Source organism: Gracilinanus agilis, chromosome 4, assembly GCF_016433145.1.
Source record: "Gracilinanus agilis isolate LMUSP501 chromosome 4, AgileGrace, whole genome shotgun sequence".
NCBI lineage: Eukaryota > Metazoa > Chordata > Mammalia > Didelphimorphia > Didelphidae > Gracilinanus > Gracilinanus agilis.
Genome location: NC_058133.1, coordinates 290153077 through 290165409, shown reverse-complemented (window position 1 = coordinate 290165409; position 12333 = coordinate 290153077). Strand labels below are relative to the sequence as shown.

Sequence of the window (12333 nt, the reverse complement as noted above, 5' to 3'; positions counted from 1 at the left end):
GTTCAAGGAGAACCAGCACCTCTATATGAGGGCTTTTGGAACCCTTTTCAGGGTTGTTCATCCACCTTTGGTGTCCAGCTGTCACTCAACTCTCACGTGTGGCTCCAAGAAGCTATAGCATGAACAGAAGCCACATTCTGGAAAAACTGTTTTGAATTGACAGGTTAAATCAGGCTGAAGAACACTGACAGATTTCAGACCTGTTGGTGAGTTAGGGAAATATCTATCTACCCTGAAGACTTCCTCTGGTGGAATGGGAAGATGAAAACAATTTGTTCCAATTGCCATGAAGGCAGCTGAAGCAGGCACTATGGGGCACTTAGACCTTGGCCAGGCAGGAAAAATGCCAAGATCATCCCTGTATCTCGGGCCATCTCCAGTCCTGATTTTTGTCTTCATGCTAGACTTTGATGACCCTGGAAGAGAGTGAAGATAATGACTTTGAGCAACTTTGCCCTACTTAAATCCAGTTCACTTGTGTCAAGACATCACCCCAAGATGTTATCGGTTCTGATTGAAAATAAAGGAAAACAACAACAGCAACCATTTCTGATCTCCATGCTCTCATGCAGGCTCTCCCTCAAGCTTAGAAGGTGTCCAAAAGGGCCCCTGAAGAAGTTGGTTTGAATCATTTTCTCAGAGCTTGTTTCAGGAGTATATATTCTAAATTTGGAACAACACAGAGAAGATTAGGATGGCCCCTGCACAAGGATGACACTCAAATTTGTGAAATGTTCCATATCTTTCTTTAAACTACTCAAGAATTAGGCAATTTGGACTATGCCCAAAGGGCTATAAAACTGCATACCCTTTGATCCAGTAATACCACTTCTGGGGCTGTATCCCAAAGGGATAATAAAAAGGGGGAAAGTATCTACTTGTACAAAAATATTTGTAGCAGCTCTTTTTGTAGCAGCAAAGAATTGTAAATTGAGGGGATGTCCCTCAATTGGGGAATGGATGAACAAATAATGGTACATGTTGGTGATGGAATACTATTGTGCTATAAGAAATGATAAGTAAGGATGATTTCAAAAAAAGCTGGAAAGATCTGTGGGAACCGATGCAGAGAGAAGCAAAACTGGGAGAACATTGTACACAGTAACAGCAATATTAGATGATGATTATCTGTGAAAATTTGGCTACTCTCAGCAATGCAATGAGCTGGGACAATTTTGAAAGACTTATGATGGGGAATGCTATCCACTTCCAGAGACAGAACCTTTGGAGTTGTCTTTCACATCTGTCTATTTATGGTTTTATTTTGCAGTTTTGGTTATGTATGTGTGCTCTTACAACAATGACCAATATGGAAGTGTGTTTTGTATGATAATAAAAATAAAAATTTAAATCTAAACAAACAAATAAATGAATGAATGAACAAATAAAATAAAATAAAACAAATCAAGAATTATGATCAACTGGAAGCATCTGGGTGGCTCAGTGGATTGAGAGCCATACCTGGAGATGAGAGGTCCTGAGTTCAAATATGACCTCAGATATGTCCTAGCTGTATGACCCTAGACAAGTCACTTAACTCCTTTTGCCTAGTCCTTACCACTCTTCTGCCTTGGAACCAATAACACAATATTGATTCTAAGATGATAGGTAAGGATTTTGGGGTTTTTTTAATGCGTTGGAGAAGATGGTAAACCACTCTAGTATGTCTGCCAAGAAAACCCCAAAAGGAGTCACAAAGAGTTAGATACAACTAAAATGACTGAACAACAACAAAATGGTCTATAAACCTCTCCACCACAGAAATCATGCACCAAAGGTAAAGCAACTTCAGTTGTCTCCAAAGTTTGGAACATCCAGAATATTACAAAAAAAAAAAAAGGTTAAAAAAAATCCAAACCCATAAACTGATACTCACTGACCCTGAACTCATTCAGTACCCCTCCCTTGTCTCCCATGCATGCCAACAGACCGAAGGACACAATACAGACTTACAACAAAGTCCATCCTCACACCCTGGTTCCCCCACCCCCACCCCCTCTTCCAGCGCCATGAAGATTCTGACCCTGGTCTGCAGAAATTTGCCCCTGGCTTCTAGTTTCTAGTTCCTGATTCCCAGTAACTGGAAAGTAACTTAATATCCAGTATTAACTACAATATTCCCAAAGGCTAAGCAGAAAGGCTTATAAAAACCACCTTCAGGGAAGTTTTGATGATGCCCATCTTCATACCATTGACATCATGGCTCAGCAGGAAAGGCTGCCAAGGCTATATAACCCCATAGCACCAGTACTGCAAAGCTCTGAATGGCAAGTGCCAGGCTAGATACCTAAGGAACAGAAGGAGCAGTACAGAACGTCATGTGTAGGAGGGTGAGGTGATGGTGAGTTGTTTAGTACTCCACTAAGCTTGAGAGGAAGAGTCCAGCATCCAGCTGAGACCAATTCTGTTCACTCAAAAGTCACTTGGGGCAGAGACCTAGGCTGGTGAACCATGAATTGCCCAGCATGGGAGAAGGCAAGATGCTTGGAAAAATTTTGCCCCCAAGGAAACTACAGTCTGAGGGAAAGAGTCAGAAAGTGAGCAATAGGGGGAAATAAAGGAGTGAACAAAAAGATCAAAATTACCAAAGATTTTAGGAAGAAGAAAACTAAAAGTAAATCATCAATGAAAACAATAGCAACATTAGGAAATATGATCTCTAATTTTAACAAACAGGTTCAGGCATTTATGCAGGTATGAATAAATACTGCAAAACAAAGGAAAATGATCCAATGTTTGATGAGATGAGTGAGTCTATAGAATTTAAGGAGAACATAGAACCACAAAATCATACTATAAGATTTTAGGCTTAGAGAAAGCCTTAAGGTTTTCAAACAGCTTTACATACATAATCCCCTTTATTTTTATAAGTACAATCTTCTTTGTACTTTTTAATAGTTAAAAAATATATAATACAGTAATTAATGAGGCAAAATTAAAGGCAGAGAGATTAAAGGTAGACCTCAGGAAAAAGAACACATATTTAGGAGGGAGGGAGCTTGTAGTGACAGGAAGTGAGCAAAAAGTCAAGATGTGACTTTTCATTACAACAGGGAAAAAAAGTCAACCATGAATATTAACTATTTTGGATTTTCCTACAGCATGCTCTGAATCAAACATGCTCAGTCTAGAATACATGAAAGGCTTTATATCCAAATAATCATACCCTGGATTTAGGAGTCTCAGAATACAAGTACTAGTTTATGTTCTCCTAATAGTCAGCACTGGCAGGAAAAAAGCATACATAAGAGAATAATTGTCATGTAGGGGACCAGCCAAAATATCTCCTTTTATTTTTTTTAAGGGTAAAAGAGACTTTATATGTGTAATTTTGACAAGCGAACTACATGTTTTTCTTTGAGCTTGCAAAAGTAATAATTTGTAGAAACACAGGTGCCTGAGAGTTATGTCTGCAGGGGAAAAATAGTTCCCTCCCACACATCAACTTGCAGGGGCCCAACTAGACCATTCCACTGGCAGACAACCAAGAATAGTGGTTACAGTCTAACATTAGCAATAATAATTATTCACATTTATATCACAGTTTAAGGTTTATAAAGCATTTTCCTCAACAACTCTGTGAGACTGTTAATATAATCATCATCCCGTTTTACAGATGAGGAAACTGAGGCTGAATTTAATTTAATGCATGAGCATATAGCAATTAATGTAATTAATTACTAAAAATTTTAAATTAGTTGTTATAAAGTGATACAATTAATTATTATAAAATAATGTACTTGTTAACATAAACAGAATAATTGTAAAACAATGTAGTTGGGGCAACCGGGTAAACTCAGTGGATTGAGAACTAGGTCTAGGTCCTAGATTCAAATATGACCCCAGAGACTTCCTAGCTGTGTGACCCTGGGAAAGTCACTTAATTTTTTAAAAATATTTTCCCATAGTTACATGTTTCATGTTCTTTCCCTCTCTCCCAAACCTCCCCCCCCCCCCATAGCCAATGCAAAATTCCACTGGGTTTTACATATATCATTGATTAAGACCTAATTCCATATTATTGATAGTTGGACTAGAGTTATCATTTAGTGTCTACATCCCCAATAATATTCCCATTAGGTCATGTGATCAAGCAGTTGTTTTTCTTCTGTGTTTCTCCTCCCACAGTTCCTTCTCTGAGTGTGGCTAGTTTTCTTTCTCATAAGTCCCTCAGCCTTGCTCTGGAACCTTGTATTGCTGCTAGTAGAGAAGTCCATTACATTCAATTGTACCACAGTGTATCAGTCTCTGTGTATAAGGTTCTCCTGGATCTGCTCCTTTCGCTCTGCATCAATTCCTGGAGTTCATTCCAGTTCACATGGAATTCCTCCAGTTCATTATTCCTTTCAGCACAATAGTATTCCATCATGTTGTGAGGAAGATTAGGTAGTTATTGATTAAGAATTAAGGTTGACCTAGCAGGAAGGAGTTGGAGCTGGGAATTCTAGGATAGAATGAAAGAGGAGGAAGTGTGTGTGCCCTGAGAGAGGACTCCATTAGTGATGGGCAAAAACTGTTGCCACCCTGGGAGATCTCAGAGCAAAGGACACCCTACTTCCTGATTTTCCCTGGGATCCTGAGTGGTGCTAGCAAAGAGGACAAGATCTATAGTGCAGTTCCAAAGGAAGAGGTGAAGTTTGAGATCTGGTGGACAACGTTTCAAGCAAACCCTCCCTACTTGGTATCTGAGACTACCTTGGCTCTTGGCATCCAGAGATCATAGTGGATTGCAGTGAGAATCTCAAAGCCACATCAGCCCTTAGCTGTGCTGCTCAAGCCTGGCAGGTTCCAGGTCTGAGGCAGTCACCCAGAGACTCCATTTATAGCTCATTGGGCCCTGTCAGTTTAGATCACTAAGTTAGTGTAGAAATAAGTCCTCCCCTTTCCCTGAGGGTTTTGTCATTAGGTTTTAAGGGTTTAGAGTAGACATACCCATCCCACCTTTTAGTTGTTCATAATTAAAACCAGTTATATCTTGTTACCTTGTCTGTTGGATTCAAAGCCTTTGCCCAGGGTGACAGTTGGTAAACTGTCCCTTTGTCAGTTAGGAGCAGCTTGGCTGTTCAGGTCTTCATGTCCAGGTCTAGTCTCCAGTGTGTGTACCCACAAATCACTTAGTTTTATTTATAATATCCCTGGTGTCCCTATTACCTTACTTATCATTTCCACAATCACCAGCAGATACCACAGTTTGTTCAGACATTCCCCAATTGATGGACATCCCTTCATTTTCCAATTTTTTGCCACTACAAAGAGCGTGGATATAAATATTTTTGTACAACTCTTTTTCCTTATTATCTCTTTGGGGTATAATCCAAGCAGTGCTATGGCTGGATCAAAAGGCAGATAAGTCTTTTAAAGCCCTTTGAGTCTAGTTCCAAATTGCCCTCCAGAATGGTTGGATCAATCCACAACTCCATCAGCAATGCATTAATGTCCCAATTTTGCCACATCCCCTCCAACATTTATCACTTTCCTTTGCTGTCATGTTAGCTAATCTGCTAGGTATGAGGTGGTACCTCAGAGTTGTTTTGATTTGCATTTCTCTAATTATAAGAGATTTAGAACACTTTTTATTGTGTTTGTTGATAGTTTTGATTTCTTTATCTGAAAATTGCCTATTTATGTCCCTTGGGCAAATCACTTAATCCCAGTTACTTAGCCCTTACTACTCCTCTGCCTTGGAAAATTGATTTTAAGATGGAAAGTAAATTGTTTTTAAAAAAACATAATTATTAATGTAAACATAATTTTAGATGGTTTTGTGATAGGAATTTTACACAAATATTTAAAAACACCAGGGTTTTTTTTTTTCCCAAGACATACTTTAGATAAGATAGATGATCATAGTCTTATCTATTTCCTTTATTTTTGTATTTATATTCTTTAAAAGTTTGTTTTATTAGCCCCAGAACCTCTCATTTGCTATATGTGAATCTGACCCTCAAAAATGACTTCCCTTTCTAAATTTGGTTATTATTTATGAAACTAATCTCTGTTGGTTCTAGTTATATGGCTGAATTGTTGCAGTATTTTAACCAAGTTGTTCAAAATGCCATTGGCAATGAATTTTCCTATTATTTATTAGACATAGTGAAAATAAGAAAAAATATACTAATTATAATTTAGATAATAATTCATATAATTATGTATAATTTAGATAATTTTAAATTTCAATGACAAATCCCTCACTTTCAAAATCTTCACATTTGCAAGTATGATCTCTTTAAATACTGAATTTTTCCTAATTACAGACACAGGGCAATGTCAATGACCTTTCCTATGACAATGTAAGCAATGAAATATCTCATGATCATGGAAACATCTAGTGTTCACTTGCTAAATTTACCCTTTATTTTCCTGGAATTGGAGAAAAGAACTTTGTTGTGTACTGAGTCTGAGCCATCACTGTACAAAGAACTTTTTCCCTTTTTTTGCACCAATGGATTTTAAATATTTAATTTTTTAAACAATGAAAGGCCAAACAGAGTTGCAATATTTTAGAGGGTGATGTTACTGAATAGATAGTACAATAATAATAGTACTCTGCTCAACGTGGTTTGACTTCTTTGCTATGGTTTTTCTCTTAAAATACAACTTGATAAAGAATTCCTTTTTAAAAGAAATATTCTAACAGGTGTCTTCTAGCTAGATTTCTTAGGGTCATCTCCTTTCTTAAACTTGATAATGATGTTATTTAACATACATAGGGGGGCTTAGGATTTGCAAAGCATTTGTTGCTGAATCTTATTTGATTAGTTCAACAACCTTGCAATAAAGGTGCTGGGTTTTTTGTTTTTGTTTTTATTTATTTATAAATTTTAACGTAAATAAGTAATTAAGAATATTCTCTTATGGTTACATGATTGATGTTCTTTCCCTCCCTTCTTCCTTCCCCACTCCCAGAGCCAATGAGCAATTTCACTGGGTTTTACATGTATCAAAGGTACTGTCAATTACCCCCATTTAAAGATGAAATAGGGTAGCTAAGGGGTACAGTGGATAGAGGGTAGATAGGGTGAATAGTGGCCTAGAGTCTGGAAGAGTCATCTTCCTGAGTTCCAAACTGCCTCTGATATTTCCTAGCTGTGTGACCCTGGCCAAGTCACTTAACCCTGTTAGCCTCAGTCTCCTCATCTGTAAATTCAGCTAGAAAAGGAAATGGTAAAACACATCAGTCTCTTTAAGAAGAAAACTCAAATTAATGTCACAAAGAGTCAGACACTATGGAAACAATTGAACAACAACAACAAAAAAAAAAGATGGGAATTCTGAAGCAGAGAAAGGCTAAGTGGTTTACCCTGAATCAGAAAACTAGTAAATACTTGAGGTAGGATTCAACCTTGAGTCTTCCTGATATCAAATAATCCCTATACTTATAGTTATTTCTAGGCCTACCTTTTTGTTTTTTAAAATAATTGTTCCCTTACTTCCTTTTTGCCTTCATTTTTTCTGTGCTGAACATTCATTATTCTATCACAGGTAAAAACAGGCATTATTTCATATGTTATAAATAATATCTAAAGATATTACCAATTTAATTCATTAAACACTAATTAAGAACCTATTAGTAACCGAACAAAGAAAAAAATTAAAATAGCCCCTGTCCTTATGGAGCTCACATTCTACTGGAAAGAAACAAACATACACAAGCAGAAAAAAATAATTATTACAAACCAAGGATCCAAAGAATAGAGCTTGGAAGAACTGGAATTTTGGATAATGCACCCCCATGTCCCTTGTACACAGGGTTATCTCATTTTTAAAATCTTCTTCAAGAGAGGTTTTCCAACCTCCCTTAGTATTCTGTTTCAATATTTGATAATCTTTATTTAGAATAATCAATCAATAAATCCTAGACATTAAGCATCTCCTATGTGCCAAGCCCTGTAGTCAGTAATTCTTCTTTATATTATATAACTTAGATGGGCAGAGTGGCAAATACCTGTAATTCCTGCTCCTGTGGGAGGCTAAAGCTGGTAAAAGACTTACTTTGGAAAGTTTGGAAGGGATAAAGCAGGTGGCTGCACCAGTATGACAATTTGCCTGGGAGCAGAGGATGCACAGATTGTCTAAATAGGGGCAAACTGTACCGTGCCTGAAAAATAGGTTAAATGTTTTGTGTCTATCAATATTGGGTCTGTGAGTAGCCATTGTACTTCTTGGGGAGATAGGGAGATCCAGCCTAAAAAAAAAGCCCCCCCCCCAATAACTCTTAAATTAATTTAATACTTCATGCATTCCAAGGCATATGAATATATGTTAGGTCTTTGGTTACTCACAGAACCCTGTGAAGTAAGGAAGGGCAGGTATTATTTATTTACATTTAACAAACACAATGAAACACAGTTGAAGGAAGCAACAAAGGTCACCCAATTAGTCAATGACAGATGCAATACTAGAATTCTAGTCTCTTAGAGCCTAGAACAGTGCTTCATCTGAATCCTCACTTAAATAATAGTAATAATAATATTCTCTAATATTTATATAGTTCTTTGAGGTTTACAAAGTATTTTATGTATGTTATTGAATTGGTAACTATCTTCTAAACACTGAGGATAAAATCCAGAACTGGAAGGGATTTAGAACATTATCTCATCCAAATCCCTCATTTTATCAGTGAGAAAACTGAAACCCAGAAAAATTGGTGACAAGGCCAAATTGGTAGTTGGTGCAATACTTGGGGATTTGGGGTCCAATGACCTAGAATCCTGTTGTCTTGCTGCCTCTACTCTTTTCTTTAGATTTATTTATTTTTACAAATGCAGCTTTGAGTTTTTCACCTTTTGTCTTTGGGTAAAGAATATATACAGTAATATGGAGTAAAGAGTGTCAGACTTCTATGAAGGGGTTCCTTTCCACTCTCACACTAGGTTTAGTCCTGGCCTCTGAACATAGAAGTAAAGCTATTTTTTTCCCTAATACTTTAAGCTTTTCCCTCAAAAGGCGTGCATGAGGAGGGAACAGGAGAAAAGTACTCAATGTACTATATAAATTAGATGTAGGAAAGCTATTTATTTTATCCTAACAAAAGAAAGATCTGAGTCAGGCAACACCATCATCACCCTGAAGAAATAAAGCTTTGAGTTATTTTGCTCTTAAATCAGGAAATTGAAAATCATCTTGGTCAATTTTCTTCTTATATAAGACTTTTAAGATTATGTAGGTTATTTGTAATTAATGCTAAGAAAGTTACTAAAAGGTCCATAACCTTTGAGTCAGATTCCAGGATTAGGGTTATATATCCCCAAGAAATCAAATGTAGGAAAAAGGTTTCATGTATACCAAAATATTTATAGCAACATTTTCTGTAGAGGCAAAAACCTGGAAACATAGTAGATGTCTATAGATCAGTGGTTCCCAAACTTTTTTGGCCTACCTCCCCCTTTCCAGAAAAAATATTACTTAGTGTCCCCTGTCACATACTCTCACCGCCCCCTTACAGTTATTCACTGCCCCCAAATGCACCTGTGGCCATCACTGCTCCTCTAGATCACTGTAGCACCCACCAGGGGGTGGCGGCGCCCACTTTGGGAATCACTGTTATAGATCAAGAAAAAGCTAAACAAATATTGGTGTATGGATGTAATGGAATATTATTATTCCATAGGAAATGATGAATATGAAGAATTCAGCAAAGCAGGGGAAGATTTTTTTTAAACCCCTAACTTTTGTCTTAGAATCTATACTAAATATTGGATCCAAGGCAGAAGAGCAATAAGGACTAAGTGATTAGAAGTAAGTGATTTGCTCAGGGTCACACAGCTAGGAAGTATCTGAGATCATATGTGAATCTAGGACCTCCCATCTCTAGGATTGGGACTCTAGCTAATGAGATATCTGGCTGCCCCCAGGGAAAGATTTCTGTGAACTGATGCAGAGTAGAGTAGGAGAACCAAGAAAACAATATGCACAACGAATGTAAGAAGGTAGTTGTGTAAGAGGCAAAAGGAGGTTTTTGGTTGGATATATTAATAGGTTGGTCCCCAGGGGATTGAACAATTATCAGTCCCCAATTAAAAAATAACCTCTAGTCAAAATGACTTTTGTGGAAGTTTATTTACAAAATATAGGAGAGAGTAGAAGTAGAGAGATGAGAAGAGGGTAGAATAAGAGATTTGTATTTAAGTCTGGGCTTTACTCTGGCAGGGCTCCAGAGGCCTAGCCAGAGCCTAAAAGTCAATTAACAAGGGTTTAAGCCACAAGGTTTTCTCCCAATCAAGGGAGCCTCCAGGAGGATAGTACCTCCTGGGAGGTTAAAGGAGTCAGCCTTCTTCACTCACCACGTGTAGTTCTAAGAGAGAGATTTAAGAGCAGTCTCACCAAGGTCTCAGGGTCCCAAGTCTAGCATTCCTCCACGTCCCAGCAATGAACAAGAAATCTTCTGGTTCACTCAACTCTCTCTTTTTAAAGGGACCTTTTTTGCGTCACTTCCTGTGCCTTCCTCTTAGTTTGCGTGTCCCATCACAACAGACACTTTTCTTAGGACTGCCCAGGAGGCAGTCAGTAAATTCTGATTTGTTATTCATCCTAACACATATGGGTTACAGGCCACCTAACTTGTGAGTTAAGTGGGGATGTTTTCATCTTTGGTGATTAAATCTAAAGATGGGCAAGTTAGATTTAATCTCATTAACACAGTTGTAAAGAGCAAATAAAACCAAAACTGTATACTGTAATTGTCTTGGTCAAGCTTGACCCTAAATAAAAGAAAAAAAAAACTCTTTTCAGAGTTGGGATGTAAAGGAGATAGACAGGTTCATTAGATGTGGAGAATTGAAGATACGATCAGATTGTTTTGATATGCTAGTTAATTTTGCTGAACTGTTTCTGGTTGGTTTTCTCTTTTTTTCTCTCTTTTTCTTTTTTTTTTATATTACTAGGAATGACTCTTTGGGTAAGGAAGAGCAAAAGGATACATTTGGAAATGAAGATGATGTAAAAAAAATTTTTTTTTTAACCCTTAACTTCTGTGTATTGGCTCCTAGGTGGAAGAGTGGCAAGGGTGGGCAATGGAGGTCAAGTGACTTGCCCAGGGTCACACAGATGGGAAGTGTCTGAGGCCAGATTCGAACCCAGGACCTCCCGTCTCCAGGCCTGACTCTCAATCCACTGAGCTACCCAGCTGCCCTCCAAAATTTTTTTAATCAATATAGCTCAAGAAATTTTCAGAAGACATTATTTAGGTTACAATTATTTTGTTAATTGGGTCTGTGATGAAATAATCAAGCACAGCTACACTTCCATATCATTTAGGGGTCATCATGATGTATATATTAAATAGAGCACTGGACATGGAGTAAGGAAGATCTAAATTCAAATCCCAATTTGGATACTTCGAACCTTAGGATAAATCATTTAACCTTATACTCTCTGTGTCTCGGTTCCTCATCTATGAAATGATTGGGTGGGATTCATGCCTTTTAGGTACCTCCTGGCTCTAGATCTACAAGCCTATCATGCTATTTCATTGAGTATAATTCTCACCTCCATGTTGGAGGATCATAGTGGCAGTTGGAGAAAAGGAAGGGAAAAAAAAGTTGAAACAAGTTATCAAAAATCTGCAAAGAGACATCAAAAGTATTTCCCTGAAGGCCTAAGCACAAGATAAAGAAATGTTTTTCCTCTTTAGGCACAGAGAAAACAGTTTAGCTAGTCCTGGTGCCAGTAGTTTGGGCCTAAAAACCCCTGAAGGAGAAATGGCTGGATTATGTCCAAGATTGAACTACCAGCAAAGTAGCAATGTTGAGTGGAAATTACACATTTTAAGATCATAGATTAAGAATTGGAAGAGATTTCAGAGGCCATCTAGTCCAACTCTTTCATGTGGAGCCAAGTTAAGTAACTTTTCCAAAGGTATAATAAAATACCAAAAGTATAAAAAAGGCAGGATCAAAACTTGAACTCAGGTCCTTTAATTACACTCCAATGTGTTCTTTCCAACTGTGTCATCTTTGTTGTTCTTCCTTTTTTTTTGAAGAGGACCAACAACATCATAGAGTGATGCCTTGACTTGTCCATAAATTGGATTTAAGTAAGGCAGAGGGGCACAGAGTCCTTAGCTTCACTTTGTCTTCCAGAGCTATTGAATTCCAATGGCAAGACAAAAGCCAGGGCAACTGGGCTTTTGCAACCTGCTTTGCAGTGGATCTTTGATACCTCTCTATTCTATAGTACCTCCTTCAGCCCTCATCCTATATGGGGACAGATTACTGGTACATCCTTATTAAAATTTTGTGGAAAAGAGGCACTGTGGCATAATGGTTCCAAAACAAAAACAAAAATAACAGCTATAATAATAAATAACCATCATTTTTAAAATTGGCTTTAGTT

General features: G+C 37.5%; 1 non-coding gene across 1 annotated transcript; it reads left to right on the top strand.

The window, feature by feature from the left end:
* Positions 1-643: 643 nt before the first annotated feature.
* On the top strand, positions 644-746 carry LOC123248091. Its single transcript, XR_006506196.1, has one exon. It is a non-coding gene; the product is annotated as a U6 spliceosomal RNA (small nuclear RNA).
* Positions 747-12333: the final 11587 nt, after the last annotated feature.